The sequence below is a fragment of the Trichosurus vulpecula genome, chromosome X (genome assembly GCF_011100635.1).
Source record: "Trichosurus vulpecula isolate mTriVul1 chromosome X, mTriVul1.pri, whole genome shotgun sequence".
Classification (NCBI taxonomy): Eukaryota; Metazoa; Chordata; class Mammalia; order Diprotodontia; family Phalangeridae; genus Trichosurus; species Trichosurus vulpecula.
Genome location: NC_050582.1, coordinates 49,674,063 through 49,695,548, shown reverse-complemented (window position 1 = coordinate 49,695,548; position 21,486 = coordinate 49,674,063). Strand labels below are relative to the sequence as shown.

Here is a 21,486-nt window from a genome sequence, read left to right as displayed (position 1 = left end):
TCTTTTCTCTTTCTCCTTTTCTTGCCCATTAATCCTGTATCCTTTTCAATTTTTCTTTCCCTCTCTTTTGAACAGCCTTATTATACATTACTCCTCTTCACACACTCTACCATTCAGTCAAACTAGCCATCTCACTGTTCTTCCTATGCAGTTCCTCTTTTTTCTTCATTGGTTCAAACATTTTAATTGCCAAGCATGCAAAAAACCTCACAACACTGTACTGGGTACTGAAAGGTATACTTTGATACTTCAAAGGATCCATGTTCTCACTCATCCATGTGAGTGTTCCCTTGGTTGATGAAGATTGCAACACATCTCATGTAATTCTCTTCTCTGCTCTCCTATAGATCATTCACTGCAAATCTATTCAATTTGCTAGAGGCCTTGCTCTACTTCACTTTACATTCTGTGGATAACAGTGTAGGGTCCAATTCAATCAACATGCATTTATTTTAAGTGCCTACTATGTGCCGAGGACTGGGCTAAGCCCTAGAGCTACAAAGAAAGGTTAAAAAAACAGTCTCCGCTCTGAAGGAATTTCTAGTCTAATGCAGGAGAGAACATGCAAACAATATGTACAAATAAGGTATATAAAGGATTAATTAAAGTTAATCTCAGAAGGAAGGTGCTAAAAATAATGAGGACTGAGAAAGGCTTCTTGTAGAAGGTAGGATTTTAGCTGAGACTTGAAGAATCTCAGGAGGCAGAGTTGAGAAGGGAGAGAAGTCCAGACATGAGAGAAAGCTAGAGAAAATGCATGGAGTCAGAAGATGTGTGAGGAACAGCAAGGAGGCCAGTGTTACTGGATTGTAGAGTATGTGGAGAGGAGTGAGGTATAAAAAGATTGGAAAATAGGAAGAGGCCAGGTCATGAAGGGCTGTGAAGGCCAAACAGAAGATTTTATATTTGATCCTGGAGGTAATAGGGATCCAGGAGGGAGGTGACATGGTCAGATCTGTGCTTTCAGAAGATCAATTTGACAGCTGAGTTGGGAATGGACTAGAGTGTGGAAAGACTTGAAGAACAGAGACCAACCAGCAGGCTATTTTAATAGGACAGGTGAGAGATGATGAGGGCTTACTTACATCAGGGTGGTGGCAGTGTCAGAGGGGAAAGGGGACATGTATATGACAGATATTGAGAAATGACAGACCTTGGCAATTGATTAGACATAGGAAGTGAGAGAGAATTTGGGTTGTCCATTCCTTACTCTCACCATAGCATTGTTCTATCTCCTTTTCTGATCTTGTGTTGCTGTATTACCAAAGGCACAGTCAAGAGAAAGCCAGCCTTGAGCTGCTTGAGAGCCTTGAGAGCCAGGAAAACGTGGGTTCAAGTGCCATCTCTGACACATAATGCCTCTGTGACCCTGGGTTAGTTGCTTAACTTCTCAGTGGTCTAGGCAACTCTCATAGACTAAAAGTGGCATCATGTGGGGTGGGATGGCCTTCTTTTTAAAGGAGACAGAGGAAGAGACAGAGGGAAAGACAGAGAAAGAGACAGAGAAGAACAGACTTCCTCTTGTGTCGGATCTTTTCTACAAGACACCCCAAGGGGAGGATACCTCTCTAGCTTGGTGTCTTGGCTCTCTATCTTTCCTTTCTCTCTGTGTTGATCTCTACCTGCTTTTCCTGCCTCGTTCTCCTAGTCTCTGCTACCATCTCTACAGTACCCAGGCTATATCTTCTGTTTTGGGTGCCATCTCTCTGCCTCTCCTACTCACCTTGTCTCTGTCTCACTTGATTAATTTCTATATCTATATTTCAAAACATCTGTTTCTGTTACTCTTTTTTCTGTTTCCCTTAGCTCTTTTCCCCTACCCGCTTCAACTATGTTGTTCCTGATCTCATCACTGCTTCTGTTGGTTGCTGCCATCACCAAAAAGAATGAGGACAAGATCACTGGTGGTCAGATGTGTATCCCCCACTCCCAGCCCTGGAAGGCATCTCTGTTCATCTATCAAAGGTTCCACCGTGGGGGTGTCCTGCTGTCTGATCAGTGAGTCTTCACAGCTGCTCAGTGGGCCCACCAGAACCTTTGGGTGGTCACAGGGAAACACACTTTTGGGCACTGGGAGTCCTTACAACAATCATTCAGGGTGGACCACTGAGTACCCTACCCCAAGTACAATCTCAATCCCAACAATGATGACCTCATTCTGCTTTACCTCAAGAAGCTAGTGAATCTGACCCTCGAAGTTCACCCCATTAAGCTAGCAAAAGACTATGTCTATCCTGAGACAATTTGCCTGGTGTCAGGCTGGAGGACCATTTCCAGTTATTCTGCCCAATTTCCTAGCACATTCCAGTGCATGAACATCAGTATCTCATCTGAAGAAAAATACAAAAATGCCTACCCAGGAGCCATCACCCTAGGCATGGTCTGTGGTATGGATAAGAAAGGTGGGAAGGACTCCTGCCAGGGTGACTGGTGGGGGGGCCCTTGGTATATAATGGGGGCCTGTAGGGCCTTGTGTCTTGAGGTATGGAATAGTGCACTCTGGTCAGGTATCATGGTGTCTATACTAGCCTGTGCCATTACCAAATCTGGATCCAAAATGAAATGCAGAAGAATTGACATGCCTCCCCCTACAACCGCCAGGAAGGTTGCCCAGTCCAATCTGTTCCCAGTCCTGCCCCTTAAGTGGCCTTAAACTCCAGTTCCACACTCTACAAATGAACCCAGGTATCCTGCTGATTCTTCAGCCCGATCCTTCTGATCAATCCAGTTGACCTGCTCCCCCTCCTCCACAGACAGGACTCAGGCAACCTGACTTCCCAGCCATGGACCTCTCAGAGGACACAGACCCCATCTCCAGTTTGAATTCTGATGCATACAAAGGGAATCAAAAGACTTTAGAGATGGAAAGGACTTTAGAGCCCTAAACAGCAGGTCTGGAAAGGACCTTTTAGAAAGACCATGTACTTCAATTTTTACAAATAGGGAAACTGAAGCTTATAGTAACCTCCTAATATTACATAGCTAGAATGAAGTAATGCTCGATTCAAGACTGGTGTTCTTTCCCTGATCGGGGGACTGAAGGCACATATCTATCTGCCATCTCCCAGATACCCTAGCCCCTTCCAAGAATCCATTAGTGTCATTGCCAGAGCCATCAATAACTGAGCTGGGCCCTCTGGGTCACCCCTCTCCCAACCTCGCAAGTAGATAACAACCTTAGATTAATAAAACCTACAAAAGAGGGGGGGAGGGAGAGAAAGAGAGACAGAGAGAGGGAGAAAGAGAAAGAAAAAAAATATATACATATATATATATATATACATAGTGAGAGAGATTAATAAAGAAGGTGGGAATTACCTTCATAATAAGAATCCTGCTCATAAACTCCCCCAAAATGTATCCAACTGAAGGGGAAAAACCTCTAAGTTGCAGCAAAGGTGCTGACTTGCATTGTCACTCACTAGGGAGTTCATTCCTTAGACCAGTGAGTGAAATCACAGGTCCAGGCCCTACTCGATTTCTCTATATACAATAGCATCCTTGTTCCTACTAGCATTGCCAATGAAGCATTCCTCCATTCTGGACCAATTTCAGGAAATCTTCTGAAGGCACAACCACTTCCCTTTCTCAACATTGTAACACATATTAGAACAGTTTTTTAAATACAGTAATTTGTAAACATGGAGAATAATTTCCTCACAATGTGAAATGTATGTCCATGCCAGACTTTGGGAATATCACAGTAAACAGTTCTAGGTCTCAAAACTATTAGACATTTCTACTTAAATGAACCATGTAAAGCACAGTATGTCTGGAACCAACCCTGTCATCTCTCCCTCTAACTACCTTGCCTCTCCTAATGTCCCTATTTTTATCAATTTTGCTACAGTTCTATGACAGAGACAGAGAAGAAAGAGACCGAGAGAGACAGAGAGAGAGACAGAAAGAGAAACAGAGAGACAGAAACAGAGACAGAGAGAGAGACAGAAAATGAAACACAGAGAGAGAGAGAGAGAGAGAGAGAGAGAGAGACAGAAAGACAGACGGAGACAGAGAGAAAAAGAGAGAGAGAGAGGGAGGGAGGGAGAGAGAGAGAGAGAGAGAGAGAGAGAGAGAGAGAGAGAGAGAGAGAGAGAGAGAGGATAGACAGACAGGGAAGAGAGTGATTACCTCTCAGAAGACCTGGCTCCAACTCTTAATTCCTTTATTCCTGAACTTGGGGTCCTACATGGCTAAACTGGTAAACCACTCCAGTCAGTCACTAAACATTTATTAAATACCTAATTAAGTGCCAGGCTCTGTGCTAAGTGCTGAGGATACAAATATTTGACCAGCTACTGTTTTTATGAATGGGCCCAGAGATGCTTCTACCTTTATTCAATGGCTAAAAAAAATCCTCTTAAATTGATTAATGAGGTTAATCAATGAGGGTGGAATTGTTAATGCTTTAACACCTAATTTCCTCTGTTGTTTGCTTGATGGATTCAATTGAGGTGCCTGGGTCTTTTATGATTACCTTCATTGCAGGAGGAGGAGAACCCCTCCCCTTACAAATGTGTGGGTAGTCCTGTATTCCACTTAAAGGCAAAGCATTCCAGGCCAAGCTAATCCACTTTCTAGAGTTCTCAGTTTGGAGCTTCTCCCTTTCCAGATTTACAAGTGTAAATCTTCAACAGAAGTGCCTTCCAAAAATGTGAAATTAACAAATGAAGTAAAAAAAAACAATGAAATACTCCATTCAGTACTTTTGCTACACAAAGGAAAATATTGTCTCTTAGAAATGGAAAAAAAAATCCTAAGAGGAAGTGATTACTTTACATGTGTGGCACCTCAGCGTAAAGAAGCAATTGCGGTAAGCCTGATGCTACAGTGGTAGTTAAGTGGTGCAGTGGAGAAAGTGGGGGAGTTCAAATCTGGCCTCAGACACTTACTAAGTGTGTGACCCTGGGCAAGTCACTTAACCTCAGTTTCTTCAACTATAAAATGGAAATAATAGCAGTACCTACCTCACAGGGTTGTTGTGAGGATCAAATGAGATATTTGTAAAAATGCTTAGCACAGTGCCTGACACATAGTAAGCGCTATATAAATACTTATTTCTTTCCCTTCCCTCTACCAAGAAAATAAACCTTTTCCCATGTTTTATACTGGAGAAACGGCCTTAGCAACTTCATTAAAAGGACCAAATCCATTTTCTGCTGATTTCTCTACAAAAGGCATTTTAACCCCACAGAAAACAGAGTAATTCCATTCTCATGAATATTCTAGCCATGAAGACAACAGGACACTGATAAAGACAATGAATAGAAAGAAAAAACCTATTGAGTTTTGTAATCTTTGGTGTAGTGGATTGGTATAGGATTATGAAGCCTAAACTCACCACTGGATTTAAGCTGAATCTAAGTCCTTCCACAAATTGTCAACACTTCACTCTGTCTGCCAAGAAAGCCACTGGTGTCTGGTATCCAGGTACATCTGGCATAGATCCAATACTGAGAGGTTCCACAATGACATCATCCATTATGAGGTAGCTAGATGGTTCTCTGCATGGAGCACTGGACTTCAAGTCAGAAAGACATTTATTAGATGTATGACTCGGAAAGTCACTTCACTTCTGTCTGCCTTAGTTTCATCAACTGTAATAATAAGACCTATCTCCCCAAGTTGTTGTAAGGATCAAATGAGATAATATTTGTATCTTGGCACAGTGCCTGACACAGAGTAAGAAACTATGTCAGTTTAGGCATAGAAGCTAGAAATTCTCTCTAAGCTAGAAATTTTTGGTGTTAGCATAATGTCGAATTAATAAAAATTGTTTCTGGTAGATTTCTGCCCAAACCAGAATTGAGTATTAATACTTTTTCATCAACAATTAGTGTCTTTTAGACTTGGATTCTGATCCAGCATGGGCCCAGGACTACTTCTCTTCTAAAGACTTCTGCAGTCAACTGATAGAAAGAGGAGACCTTTAAAACACTCATAGGCCGTTTTTGGGGAGAGCTGCCCAGTTTTGCTGATTCTAATTAGATTCTTGGAGTCTGACCTTTTAAAGAGAAAGGCTAAGTCTGGCAGCCACATAGAAGGGGGTATTTATGCATATTTCTATTCATGCCTGTATTTGTAGGAAGAAAATAAGCATTTATTAAGTGCCAGACACCATACTAAGAGATCTATAAATATTATCTCATTTGATCCTCACTGCAACCTTGGAGGTAGGTAAACTGAAGCCTTCCTGATTCCAGGCCCAGAGCTCTGAACCACCTAGCTGCCTCTAGGTAGGAAGGAAATAAGCATTTGTCAGGTATCTACTGTGCCAGGTCCTGTGCTTTATGACCATTATCTCATTTGATCTTAACAACGACCCTGTGCTATTATTATCCCCATTTTACAGATGAGGAAACTGAAGCACAAAGAGGTTAAGTGACTTGCTCAGGGTCATGCAGCCAGTGTCTCTAGGTGTTTGTAGCTACCTTGTCTGTTGTATGTGGTAAGATTTACTATGCCAGCTTTGACCCTTCTTCTAACACCTCTAAGTCACCTACCTACTCTGAGACTAAATCAATTTAATTGTATCAGACTGCTTGCGATGCCTTGAAGTGAATGCTTTTTTTGCCCTTTTAGATTAGACAGCAGATCTTGCCTAGGACTAGGACTAGACACCCAGTCCATGAACAGGCCTTTAATTGCTTCCACCTCCTCAAAGACCCCCATAAGCCCATGGCTGTCTGGCCAGAGATTCCCAACTGTATAAAAATGATACATTTGGCATTTTCTTCATTTGTTGTTCAGTTGTTTTTCAGTTGTCTCCAGCTCTTCTTGACCCAGTTTGGGGTTTTCTTGGCAAAGATACTGGAGTAGTTTGCCATTTCCTTTTCCAGCTCATTTTATAGATGAGGAAACTGAGGTTAAAAGCATAAAATGACTTGCCCAGGGTCACACAGCTAGTAAGTATCTGAATCTGGATTTGAACTCCGGTTAGGCTTAGCACTCTATCCATTGGGCCACTGAGCTGCCACATTTTCTCCATTGCTTATTGTTAGTTTAGTATATATCAAGCTGTTTTATGTTCAGCAGTATAAAGACCTAGGGAGTGACAGAGCTTCAAATGAATAGATCCTCCACAGTAAAAAACGTGTGACCTTGGGGCAGCTAGGTGGCACAGTCAATAGAGTATGGGCCCTGGAGTCAGAAGAACCTGAGTTCAAATCTGACCTCCGATACTTGACACATGCACTTAGCTGTGTGACCTTGGGCAAGTTGCTTAACCCCAATTACCCTGCCTTTCCCCCTCCAAAAAACATGTGTGACCAGAAGAGCACAAGGATTCCCTAGAGATGTTTGCTCAAAATATTCTTCTGGTCATTTTGGAGTCTTTGACCCAAACTGGTCAACAGATCCTCCTATTTGCGAGTAACTTATTGGAAAATCAGTCAGTACTCAGGAACAGGAAACAAGGCCAGAAAGAAAGACCAGGCTCCCTGCTAAAGGGCTGGAGCTGGAATCAGGTTATTGTTGGTCAGTGAGTGGGCTTTGACAATAAAGCCTCCACCACACCATGCAGGCCAAGTCAGTATTTGAGTGCCCCATTTAGGAAAAATTGGGGGAGGGGTGCTCAGAATGGGGAAAAATGTATATAAAAATGTCTCTGTCCCAGAACTCAGCATTTATATCACCATGAAGAAATAAACAATAAATAAAATATAAATTATAGAAATAAAACACAAAGATTCTTAGACAAATTTATGTACCATGTTTTTCAAAAAAGATTATTTAATGTAAATTAAGAGGGCACATACTACTTGCCTTCTCAATTGGTGGGGGAGGGACTAGAGGGAGAGAATTTGGAATTCAAAATTTAAAAATTAATGCTAAAAAATGTAAAAATAAAAAAGTCCAGTAGATGGATTGTTTTGGTTGTAATGAATGATTTTTTGCTAGCAACAGATTGTATTTTCTGTGAGTCTATGTGGAAATCTCTTTAGTAAAAAAAAAAATCCTCAGTGCTTTACACAACTGAAGCCAGTTTAAGAGTTTTCTCTCCACTGACTACAAAAAAAGCGAGGGGAAAAAAGAGCCTCTGTAACCACTTCACAATTTAAAATTTTGCTGTTTCTAGCAGCTTAAGAACTGTGCCTTGCAGATATTGTCTTAACTTTCCTCTTCTCTCCACATTGGAGGGAAGGAGGCTTCCTTTTAAATAGCCTCGAGAAAAAGAATTGTCTCAGAAAAAAGGACAAGTAATTTTTTAAAAGGTAAAATTTCACATTAAGATTTGAGTTTAGTCAACCACAGTGAGTTTCTGAATGATTTGGCAGAGTTTAATTGCCTGGTAAATTAGAAGCAAAATCATCTAAAAGGAATTAGAATAGTCTGCGCATTTGCTTGTTCTTGGGGAAGAAATCAAATTGAAAATGGCTTTTTAAATTTTTTTTCGTGATGAGAAGCTGCCAATAAAACTGAAAGTTTCAGGTCTGATCACCTAAAAGCAAACTTTTGAAATGAATTTGAGATGAATAGGAATATTGTGCTAATTTGCAAAAGAGATTTATTTGAGGGAGAGAGGAAACTCGATCTGAAACATAATACTGAAACATGATTTGAAGGCTGAGAGTATGTTTAGAAATTAATAACAGTATTAAAAAGAAAACGAAATACTGAACCAGTACAAACAGAAATGCAATACTGTGATTTACAACAGTCTGGGTTAAACAGAGTTAATAACTCCAAAAAAAGGCAAGGCAACAAGCATTTATTAAAAGCTCACTCATGTACCAGGCACTGTGCTTAGCCCTGGGGATACTAATACAAGCAAAAAACCAAAACAAATCCAGTTCCTGAAGCATGGCAGGCTTAGGCCTGTTCTCCAAATGAAGGCCCCAGAAGGAACTCACCAGTGAGAGAAGGGGGCTGAAGAGGTTGCAGGGATGTTCCAGGGCCAGAAGCCTCAAGAACTGAGGGAAATTCCAGGGTGAAAGTGCAGCTGAGGCATAGTGGTAAAGTCCTCATAGTCAGAAGCAAAGGTGGAAGTGGAATGAAGTAGGGCTGGTTTTGGAATGCCCCAAAATGGAAAATTGGTCAAGATAACTAAAAGAAATGCAATGTTGTTTACACTGATGAGATATACACCTGAAGCCAGACTGTAAAAAAAACAAGAGATGTATAGAGATGCTTTTGAAAGCAGAAAATTCGAAAAACAACTTTGAATACAGTAGTATTAACTCATTTAAAGCCCCAATTTCTGATTCTCCAACAGCAGAAAAAAAGAACAAATGACTTTTCACTTAAACAGGGACCAATACTGGATTGCATTAAGTACAAAAACAAATGGAAGGAAGTTTATTTTTTAGACACCAGTGAGATAAAAGGAGAGTAGTGATACAGACAGAGATTGCTATGCCTACAGAGCTTCCAACTCTACCCTGAGAAACACTTGTTTACTCCCTGGACAGTTGGTTTTCAGATTTCTAATGATTTCAAAGCTTAACTTCATGAATACCGGTATTCTTGTAAATCTGGAAAAGAAGTTGGAATCATGTTGCAATTTATATTTACGTAGTTTAAAATCTGAATTTATATTGGGTTTGAGTACATTTATGTTGGGTTTTCCATTTATATTGGGTTTGATTAATTGGGGACAGTGACTATTTATGGAATAGTTGATCTGTGCTTGGGATTGTAGGTGTGACATTAAAAGCAGGAAAATCTTCTATGCTAGGTTCTGAATGTAATCAGTATAGGCTGACAAAATTGGTAGATGAATGGAATGGATTTTTTTGTTTCCTGTAGATGATTAGATTTGAATTGAATCTCCAGGTGAACTGACTGGATTAATATTATTAGACTGGCAATAAGCTTTATTTCATGTTTACGTCTGAAGTCCATGATATCGTTTTATGTTAGTGCTATGTTTTGTTATGTTTATGTTATATTTATGTTTATGTTAGTACTATGCTATGTTTTGGGCAGTATGAAAATGGAAATTATTATGTAGAAGCACTGTTTATTTGGAGCATTTGTAACATTATGTTAGATCCTCTTTAAATACTGTGATTAATTTATAATAGGAGTCATTAAAGAGTAGAGATATTTAGAGGGAGCTAGGTGGTGCAGTGAGTAGAGTACCGGCCCTGGAGTTAGCAGGACCTGAGTTCAAATCTGGCCTCAGACACCTGACACACTTGCTAGCTCTGTGATCTTGGGCAAGTCACTTAACCTCAATTGCGCTGCCTTCCCTGCTCCAAAAAAAAAAAAAGAGTAAGGGATTTTTATTTGGAAAAGAGTGCTCTTCCTCATCATAAGCCTTTAAATGTGCATAATCTGGTTTGTCAAAGAGTTAATTTGGGTTTGGTAAATAGTACAACAGACTTATTGGAAATACTCTCAGAAAGCACAGTTTGAAAGCATTAGAGTTCCTAAGGATTAGGAATATTTGGAAGTAATCAAAACTGTAAAATATACTGTATTTGAGTAGGTGAGGTAGCCTGTAATCCCTGCTTCTCAGGAGACTAAGGATGACCTGAGCTCCTGAGTTATGAGCTGCAACGGGTAGCCAATAGAGTGTCTACAAGTGCCAAACCAGTTTGATGAGCCTCCAGAACTGCTTAAGGAGGGGTGAATTGGCCCAGGTCTGAGAAAATGAGCAGGTCAAAGATTCCATGATGACAAGTGGTCACTGCACCTAGGGGAGATAGGAAAAGATGGTCTCTATTAAAAAAAGGTGAAAAAAAGAAAAAGTGGGGAAAAAACTATGTAAAGGATCAATTTGGTGAGTGTATCTTAGAAATACAAACTGAATTGCTATACCAATTTTCTTTAGGAGAGTTAAACTTTTATTTTTGGGTCTAGTATAACCCCAGTCAATTGCCTCTATCTATTAATGTGAGACATTCCAGCATGTGAATTTCTGAGGACCCTCTAACAACCTTGTATTTATTTTGTATTTAATTCTGTATATATTTATATATGTTCATGTTGTATCTCACAATCCCCTAAGAGTCAGGATTGTTTCACTTTTTGCTTTTGTATTCTCAGGGCCTGGCATATAATGGCCATTTAATAAATGTTTATTGATAGATTATTATATTTCAGAAGGACTGGAATAATTCATAGCTCCAAAAGGTCTTTTAGTATTCCTGACTTTTCACAGTTCCTGCAGCATGTACAACTTCTGTCTTTTGGCAGCTTTGCCACTTTGAAGGGCCTGAGGTAAAACCTCAGCATTATCTTAATATACATTTCTCTTATTATTAGTAATTGGGAGAATTTTTTTCAATTCTTCTTTTGAAAACTGTCCCTATCCATTGACCACTTTCTTACTCATTGTGTATTTGTGTTGTCTTCCCAGAGCCCTTCGAACATGGATTGTTTCTGTCTTTTGTCCTATTTCCACTTTGAAGAGCATGATGTGAAACCCCCCAGTTTTAATATGCACTTCTTATTATTAATGCCCTGGAGAATTTTGCAAACTATTTGTTAATATCGTTTATCTATTAGAGAAAGGTTCTTGTTTTCAGATATTGGTGGCAATTCCTCATACATCAAGGATACTATACTTTTATCTTTGATTATTTGATACAAAGCTCTTTTCCCCCTACTTTACAGTTTCTCTTACTGTAATTTTACTGATTTTCCTTGAGCAAACGCCGAAAGAAATGCTTTTTAGGCTGTCTTTGATTTCATTGGTATAGAGACCTCTCAGTGAGGAAACTCCCTTTTACCAAGGCAATTTATAGTCTTGGAATAGCCTGGATTATAGAGAGGCAAAACAACTTACTCAGTATTTTCCAGCTAATGTGTGTTCATTGGATCGTTGACCCGGAGCCGGAAGGTACTTCCAAGGCCAGCTGGTTAAGCTCCCTCATTTTAGAAAGGGAGAAACTGAGCCCTAGGGAGCTTAATTGACTTTCCTAAGATCAGAGGGCCAGGATGTGTCAGAGATGACACTTGAACACAACGTCCTCCTAAGAGGCCAGCACTCTTTATTCTTTGGATGTAGTCAAAATTGCCTTTTTGGTGAGCTCCTCTAACCCTGCCTTTAAAAAATTCCCCCTCTACCAACAATTTTGAAAAAGCATGTCTTTCTGTTGCCCCTACTCTTAAAAGAAAAATAACGCGATATTTGGGGCGTGTTTCTATTTGCAAATTATTTCAGCATACTGTATTACGTACTGGGTCAAACTGCTTTCCATTATCTCCAGGGGCTCTCGTTAAAACGGGTTCCCTTTCTTACAGGAAGCAACAGACTGCTGCGTTCGCGGCCTTCCAGCTCTACTCGGTGGGTTCGGTTCAGTTCGGCTCCGCCCCGCCCTCTTTTCCTTAGATCCTTCTCCATTTTTCATCCTTCCCTTCCTTTCCTCGCCCAACTCCTCCCCTCAACCAGCGTGAACCGGAAAAGCCTTTACGTGGCTGAAGCCGAGTGGGTCTTACTGGGCATGCGCAGACGTCGCTCAAGCGGTTCTCACCGGGCATGCGCCAAAGCTGACGCCGCCAGGCGCTACCGACGCCCCCTGACGCACCGACGCCGCCTGACGCTGCCTGACGCCGCTTGACGCCGCCTGACGCCACCTTTCACTTTCTCAGCTGACCCGGAGACGTTTTTTCTCTGGGCCGTGGTCTCCTCTCCGAGAAACGGCGCAGGCTGCACATGCGCGGTAGCTGCGGTTCTCGCTGGTTAGAAAGGTAAGTGAGCGGATGGGCAGGATGAGAGGGAGGGGCCCGAAGTTAGAGACAGGTATGAGAGAATCCCCCACTCCTCCTGGAAGTGGGGTCACTGTTTACTACGCTGTGTTTTCAGCCGCAGTCGGCTCAGTCCTTACAGCAGGCCTGGGGGAATTGAGTACTGACAGGATCCCCCAAGTAGTTCTTGGTCCCATCCTCAGGCAGGTAGTCCCCGAGGTGGGGCTGGGAATCGGCGCGGCCCGCCGCGATTTCGGCGCGCGCCCTGCCTTTAAGCGGACTTTACTTTCTTTTCCCTCGCTCGCTCTCTGTTCTTCCGCCTGGCCTTGACTGTGACTAGAATCACGAGAAGGAGGCGGAGGCGGAGAAAGAGGAAGAGGGCGGCGGCGCTCGGGGACAGCCCTGGCTTGGCTTTTTCTCTCTCTTCCGCATCGGGGGACAGAGACAGGGACGGGCGCGGGGGCGGGCTGGTTTTTCCCCAGGTCTTATGGAAAGGAGGAGAAAGGAAGGGATCGTGGTGATCTAACTCTCCCTGACAGGGCTGGGAAGTGCAGTTGGAAGTTCTGTCAGGCTGCAGTGTATACACATTGGGGTGGGGATGGAATGGAGGGAGGGGGGAGGAAGGAAAAAAGACTCACTTAAGAGGAAATGAGCCCATGATTCATCCCTCTGCTGCCAAAGTTCCTTTCCCAGCCAACTTTGTGGAACAAAGGTGAATTTGAACTTGGTAAAAAAACTTTTAAGAATAGCACAAAAAAATCCTGAAGTGGGCAAATCCTTTTTACGCCCCTCTCTTGAGCCTCTGCTCCCCCCGCCCCCAGCAGCAATAATGCAGCCTTCTTTATTCAGTCCCATCAAGTTTTAAAACTGTCTGACATGATATTCAAAGATAGTTACTTCATAACTAGAAAATGCCAAAACAATGATGTATTTGTTATGGATATGCTTGGAGCAGACTGGTGATTGTTATTCTACAGAATTTTTGTTTAATATTTGCTGTTGTTGGGTCAAGGAAACACTGATAATGGAACGGGACATGGAAATAACTTTATTGTATTCAATAAATGTCACAATGTATTTAAGTTAAAAAAAGTATCACTTCTACAGCACCGAGTTTGTGTGTGAAACTGGATATTTGGGGCTTTTTCCTATCAGGGAAAAATGAACAAGCATTTATTAGGCATCTACGGCATCGTGCTGTATGCGGAGCATACAAAACAAAACAATCCCTTGCCTTAAGCAGTTCCCATTCTATCTGGGGAGATAGCATGTATGTATGTATGTACAAAATTCACTGGCAGGGGGTGGTGGGGTTCAGGAAAGGCCACGTGTAGGAGGAGATGATTGAGCTTTTCTTTGAAGGAAATGTTGGATTTTGAGAGACTGAGGTAGGGAGGGATTCTGTTGTAGGCAGAGCGGTATGCAGTGTAGTATACAGAAAAACATGAAGAAAAGAGATGGTTTGTGTTGTGTGAGGAGGAGCAGCAAGAAGTTTCAGTTTGGTTGGACTATAGCACACAAAGGAGAGTGATTTAGAACAAGGCTGGAAAGGTAAATTGGAGGATTGTTCTTAAAGGTTTTAAATACTAAATAGGAATTTGTTTTTGATCCAGGAGGTAATAGGGAGCCATGGGAGTTTATTTACCAGGACTCTAACAAGGCCAAACAAATCTATGCTTTAGGAATATCACTTTGATAGTTTTGTGGAGGGTGAATTGAGAGGAGAGAGTTGAGGTAAATTATAGCTATTTGTTGCATAATCCAGGAAGAGGGATGAGGGCCTGTGAATTTGGGTGGTATAAAATTGAGTGGAGAGAAGGGAAGGGATTCTGTAGATGTCATGGGGGTAGAATGGACAATACTTAGCAGCTGATTAAATATGTGGAATGAGACATTAGTAATTTCTGTTGGGAGAATTCAGTATGATAAATGTTAGCCACAGTGGGAAAGGAGGCCTAATCCTAGAACTTTTTTATTTCTCATTAATTAAAAAAAGCCATTTTAAAATAGCTTCTTTTCAGTCGAAGAAAAAAAAATGTCAAACTGGTGCAAGTATTAGTCTTCATTTTACACGTTAGAAAAGTAAATTAGTCTAGCCTAGGATCGCATAGCTAGTAAGTGCTATATTGGGGACTCACACCTAAGGCTTCTGGTTCCAAGTCTGCTAACGTTGGGCTTGCCTTTATACATGTTGAATCTAGCAGATTGGAAGTTAAGGTGACAGGCAGCCCTTGCTTTTAAATGCAATGCATTTCTGGAACTTGCATATCACTATATCAGACTGTTTGCTCTTTTAGCTGCATCTGTCCAGGAATTAACTGGTGCCATTTGATGAATGATTAATCAGGCAGTGCCGAATGAGTGAAGGAATGAAAAGTGGGGACTCTAATTGTTTAATCTCTGTATTTCTTCCATATAAAGTAGAGTTAAGAAGAATAGCATATGAAATGGCTTGGAGTTCTTTTTCCAAGAATGCTGTTGCTACTTCCTCACTAGTCCTTCATTCCTTAATCCTTTGTAATCTGGTTTACATACAGCTTTACTCAAATTATACTCATAGGTCACCCTCGATCGATCACTTAACTTTAGGAAACTCAGCAATATTTTCAGTCTTCATTTCTTCATCTGTGATATATGACTAGCTCCCTTCAGGAAGCCATGTTCAAGAGGCTTTTCCAGTTCCACCTAGTTGTTAATGCCTCCTTCTTTTTTGTATAGATAAGTATTTGTTTATTTTTGAACATGTTTTGTTGTGGTAGAATATGAGTTTGAAGGCAAGGTCTGCCTACTTTTGTTGTATCCCTGGCACATAGTTTGTGATTAATAAATGCTTATTTGATTTTTAGAAAGTGTGAATTGTTTTCAGTGATCTCAAACTTTTCTGAGAGAAACAAATCTGTTTAACATCAGTATCCTTCTGGTGGTGCTGTAAGGCTATGAATCATGGAACACCACAATTCGAAGATTCAGAATTGCCCAGAGGGCTGTGGTAAAAGACAGAGGTGCAGTGGGCCTCAATTAGGTATGACTTCTTTCATACAGAGTAGGGATAAAACGAGAAAAAAAGATATGAGTTCCATCTTTAGTCTCATACCCTTATAATTTAATGATGGTAGTCCCCAGGTAGAATAAAACGTGTTCATTGGGTGCCCACTGGGCTCACACAAGATTTGTTTGAAGGAATAGATGATCCCTTTGTCGTGCTGCTACTATGATGAAAATCAGCTGGATTTAAAAAAAAAATCAGCTTTTTTATTTCATGTGCTAAACAAAGATTAGAATTTCAATTTGGAGAAAATAAATGTTTTAATAGCGTGATTATTTTATTGAAATAGTATCTGCCTGAAAGGCCAGATCCTCTTTAGTCTGTATATTAGACTAGAAATAGTCAAGAGCCTGTATTTGGCCCTTACTTGCCTATACTAGGCTATCTGTCAAAATGACAGCTTTTACAAAGAACTACAGCTTTTATTTCAGTATTAGATCCTACCATAAAGTAATAGGCTTAAAATTGTCATGGGAAGGGCTTATAGTACGATCAATTTGGATTTATACCAAGATGCAGGGTTGTTTCAGTATAAAGAAAGGTATCAGTATAAAATTCTACATTAATAACAAAAATAATAAAAACTATATCATTATGTCGATAGGTCCCAAATTTTGTTGGACAAAATTCAACAGCTGTTTCTGTTAAAAGACTCTAGAAAACATAAGAATAAATGAACTTTTTCTTATCATGGTAAGTAATAGCTATCTAAAGCTAAGAGTGAACATTATTTGTAATAGAGAAAGGTTAGATGCCTTTCCAATAGGATGGGGCAGAACAACGATGTCCATTATCACCAGTGTAATTTAACATAGTGTGAAAAATGCTAGCTATTGCAAAGTGACAAGAAGAAGAAATTGAGGGACTAAAGATTTAGGCCAAAAGGAATACAAGTACCACTTTTTGCAGATCATATGATCATCTATCTAAAGAACCCTAAAAAAGAGTCAACTAAAAGTTAAATGAAGATAGATTCAGTAAAGTTGCAGGACAAAAAATAAGTGCACATAAATCCCAAGCGTTTCTGAACATTATCAACAAAACCCAGTAGGAAGATAAAGAAAATTTTGATTCAAAATATACTACAGAATGTAAAAAATACTTAGGAGTCTATCTAATAAGCCATATACAGGGACTATATGAATGCAACTACAAAACACTTTTTTGCAGAGATAAAGACCTAAATAATTGAAGAAATGTTAATTACTGTTGGTTGGGTAGACCAAGCCAATATAATTTTATAAAAAGAATGCTACCTAAGTTAATTTATTCATTCAGTTCTATTCCAATCAGACTACCAAAGAATTATTTTATAAAGCTAGAGAGAAAATGAAATTAATCTGGAGGAAAAAAGTTAAAAATCTCAAGGGGAATAATGAAAAACGGTGAGAAGGGAAACTAGCAGTACCAGATCTCAAATTATGCTACAAAGCAGGAATCATGAAAGCTATGGTTAAAAAACAGATAGGTGGATTGTTGTTTGTCTTCCCCTCTCCAAGGGGACCATGAAATCAGGGAGGCGGTGCCATGACATGCAGTTGAATTGGATTTAAGTACCAGCCTCTCTTTCTGCTCCGGAGCCATCTGGGTCCAGAGACCAGATATAAATCAGGACAACTGGAGATGGCCCAGGATGCAGTAGGGGACCATTTCAAGCTAAGGTCTTTAACAGGTCTGCAACACCCTTTCAGTGATTAAAGCTTATTAAGAAATGAGACAGAGAATGGCCTCTGGTACCTAGACCCCCCCCAAAAAAAAATCAATCTGGGAGGGGAAGACCCTCAGGGTTTCTAGCCAAAACAGAAACAATTTCTGTTTACATTCATTCTGAGCCAATCCAGACCCAAATAATGACTAAGTAGGGCTAGGACTTGTTGCCCAATCTATGTGAGCCAAAGGGATTTGAGGTTTAGGCTGGTCTTTAAAAAAAGAAAAAGTTTCAGAGATTAAAATTTACATTACAGAGGGGTGGATAAGTGGAGCAGATTAGGCACACTGTAGTGTAGTATGGTGTTTCGTAAACCCATAGACTCCAGCTTCTAGGTAAAGAACTCAACTATTTGACCAAAACTTCTGGAAAGCAGTGTAACAAAACAAACAAATAAATAAATAAATTTTAAAAAAAGCTTTGCAGCGAGTTTCTCTTATTTAAATTTCTTAAGCAGTACCATTTCCCAGTAGTTCCCAATCTCAATATCAAAGGCTACAAATAGCAATTTTCAAAGGAAGGGGCCTGAAATGTCAACAAAAATGAAAAAGTACTCCGAATCATTAATAAGTAAGGAAATGCAAATTTGGGCAACAGAGCTTCCATCTCCTACCCATCAGTTTGACAAAGATGACAAAAGTGGAAAATGACATTTGTTGGAAGGGTTAAGGGAAGGCAGGTATGCTTATGTATCTGTTGGTAGAGCTACAAATTGAAGCAGCCATTCTGGAAAGTAGACTGAAATTATAGCCCATAAACAAACGTACATGAAAGTAATGGAATGTTACTGTGCAATAAGAACCGATAACTAAAGAGAAGCATGGAAAGATTTGCAGAGTAAAGCAGGCAGAACCAAAGAAAGCAATATGCACGATGACCATAACAACTTAAATGGAAAGAACCACAAAACAATCAAAAGTGAATGTTACAAAATTACAGAGAACAAGCATGGTCCCAAAGAAGAGATATGAAAAAACACCTCCAGCCCACCCCTTTGTAGAGATGGGATGTCCATAAGTGTGGTACATTGCATATGCTTTTAGTCTTTTTTGATGTACTTGTTGATTTTTTTCTTTAAAAATATTATTTGTCATATGGGATGGCTTTCTTGGAAGGTGGGTGGGGAGGGAAATTTTGATGTTATAAAAAAGCAAGGTATCAATAAAAATGCCTTTTAAAAATAATTAAAAGAAAAAATCATAACCTACAAGTCATTGAACTATCTGTCTTTTACTCAGCAATACCACTACCAGTTTATTCTCCAAAGAGATCAAAAACAGTGGGAAAGGATTCTCAGATAGATAGATATAGATATACACACTCAAAAATATTTATTTGTAGCACTTTTTGTAAGTGGCAAAGAACTGTAAAGGCTGCCCATCTTTTGGGTGGTGACTGAACAAATTGTGAAATAGAAATGTTATGGAATACTAGTATGCTATAAAAAAGACAAAATGGGCCATTTCAGAGAAACCTGGGAAGACCCGTATGAAATGATAGTGAGTAGTTCCAGGAGAACAATTTTATATAATCAGTGCAACATTATAAAGCAAACATCTTTGAAAGACTTGGGAACCCTCATCAGTGCAATAAATAGGAACTGATGATGAAGCTTGTTTTCTACTTCATGGCAGAGATATGATGGATTCAAGATGCAGAATAAGACATAATACTTTCTAACTCAGAGAATGTAGGAATTTATTTTGCTTGACTATATATGTTTCAAGGGTTTTCTTTTTCTTTTCTCAGTGGTGGGGGTGAGGCATGAAGTGGAGAGGGGATAGGGATAAGGTAGGGAAAAAAAGTCATTGAGGCATCTTTTTTTTTTTAAATGCAAAAAGGGGAACATAAAGAAGGCCAGCAAGAAGCATAGACAAGCAGGACAGCTGTGAAAGTTACATGATGAATTTATCATATACATAAAAAGAAAGGCAAGATATGCATTGTAGTCCTTTTTCTATTCCAATATGTAAATGCCCAATTTATTTGGTGTTTTCTTAAGTTCAGCATAAAAATAAAAATTATCGTATTCAAATATAATTTTTATCAAATCTGGGCCTGCTAGTACAAGGTAAGTGACTAAATCTCTATCCGTCCAAGAATTTCTTTCAAATGAGGATGGGAACAGGGACATACTAGTAAGAGGTATCTGAAAGGTAGTAGATGAGGCCATTTGACAAGTGCCAGTCAGCGTCCTTTAGGAATCAGTCCTATGTGAGAGGCAGAGCTGACCAGAGATGGGAAGCTTAGAGAGGATCAGACCAGGACCGGAGGACATAAACAAATTGGAACATATCCAAAGCAGGGTGATCAGGGTGAAGGGACTGTGCCAGAGGATCATTTGAAGGAACTGGAGATGTTTAACTTGGAGGAGAAAGACTTAGTGGGGATATGATAGTTGTCTTCCGGTATTTTAAGAACTGTCATGAAGAAGAAGGGAAAGATTTGTTGTAGTTGGCCCCAGAAGGCAGAAATAGAGGCAATAGGTGCTGATAGCACATTACTCTTTCCAACCTCCAAAGAAATGATGTTAGAATTATCTAGGTCACTGCTCTCCAGTATCACATGTCATCAAAATTTGATTGCCATTTGTTCAAAAGGACTCTGATTTCAACACTGTTTCCCTTAACCCCGTTTTACAGGGCAGAGATACTGAGACTAAATTCAGCAAGTTGCTAGCGGGGTGGCCCTCACCTTTTTCCCTACTTCACTTATTCAGCATTAAGAAGCTGTATTTCACTTCTCATGGTCAATAACCATTCATTAGTTGGTATCGGCCTGTTCTTGGACAGATACAGTTAGCAGCAAGGAGTCTGGACACAGTAGTAACATGTGCACTCCAGAAATTCAGTTCATCCAAAAGCAGGGGCAGCTCTCGATCTACTTGATTCATTTGTGCAATGTATTATTTCAGGAAGCGTAGTGCTGCTGGTTTGTTAAATAATATACTTAAAACGGAATAATAGGAATAATATACTTTTAAGGAATGTCCAGTAGACTGCTAGGTTTGGAATTTGGGGATAATAGAATTTCCCTTTCTTAAAAATGGGATAGACCACACTTTGTGCTCCTCCCCCCTCCATATACCTCTCAATGTAATTTAATGAGGGTAAATAGATTGATAAGGATTTGAAATTCTTATTTATGACTAAACTGTGAATGAATAAATTCTGAATGAAGTAGTCTAGTTTCACATGCAGCTGATGTTTCTCTCTCAGCTGCTTCCTAGTATGTTCCCTGGTATTGACAGAACTCACTCTGGGATTTAAAGGCCAGCACATACTGTACTCAGAAGCATTACTAATAGTATTATAATTCATTGAGCCAATGGGCTCACTCAGTTATTCAGATGACCTTAGTGACCTTAATGCTTGGTTTCAGGAAAGAATTTTACTTTCTGAGTGAGCCCAGGGGGGTAGAGCTGATCTGGCTGAGAATTGGAAGGTGAGTACCTCAATCATGCCTCATTCCTCTCTAATGAGACATACCCCAGGATCCTACCTTTGCCTGAACCATGAAGCAAGACTAGGGCCTCATCTTTCCCACCCTAACTTTCCATTTCTTGCTTAGGAATAATAATCAAATAAACATTACTATTGCTAAAGTAGAGACTGTGACTACTGCATTACAGCTCAACTTAGAAACCCTTTGATTCTGAATTGTGGATTGCCAAGGCCAAAGCTTCCGCTTCTGACCATCTTTGCCCCCTCCCTGGCCCATATCATTGTCAGCCTCAGCCCTCCTGTGCCTCTATCATGCTCTATTCTGCCCTTCCTATGTGCCCTCTGTTGATAACAAAGTAATCTTCATATTAGATCTGTATGCCCCACCCTACCCCCCAAATTATTTGGATATATCTTGTGTTTAATTTCCACCACCACCACCCCCCCCAAAATGAATGTAAGCTTTTTGAGGGCAGAGAGTATGATTTTGGTCTCTGTATCCTCAGGACCTTGAACATTACCCAGTACATAGGGGGCACTTAAATGCTAATTGAATTGACTTCTTTTAACCTATGACTTCAAAAGAGAAACTATGTGTTTCTTTGAAGGGGGTAGATTAAAATGATCTATTAAGGATTTTTTAAAAGCTTAAA

General features: G+C 40.1%; 1 protein-coding gene and 1 pseudogene across 2 annotated transcripts in view; both read left to right on the top strand.

Moving 5' to 3' along the window:
- Window positions 1–1,831: 1,831 nt before the first annotated feature.
- LOC118832534 lies at window positions 1,832–2,577 on the top strand (annotated as a pseudogene).
- Window positions 2,578–12,571: 9,994 nt separating this feature from the next.
- Window positions 12,572–21,486, top strand: part of LOC118832613 (X-linked inhibitor of apoptosis) — a 38,365-nt gene continuing 29,450 nt past the window's right edge. The window contains exons 1-2 of one of the 2 annotated variants that reach the window (XM_036739916.1): window positions 12,572–12,639; window positions 20,772–20,834. The gene's annotated coding sequence lies outside the window, so the exon portion shown is untranslated. The remainder of the gene's footprint in view (window positions 12,640–20,771; window positions 20,835–21,486) is intronic. The other variant, XM_036739917.1, reaches the window with a different exon arrangement.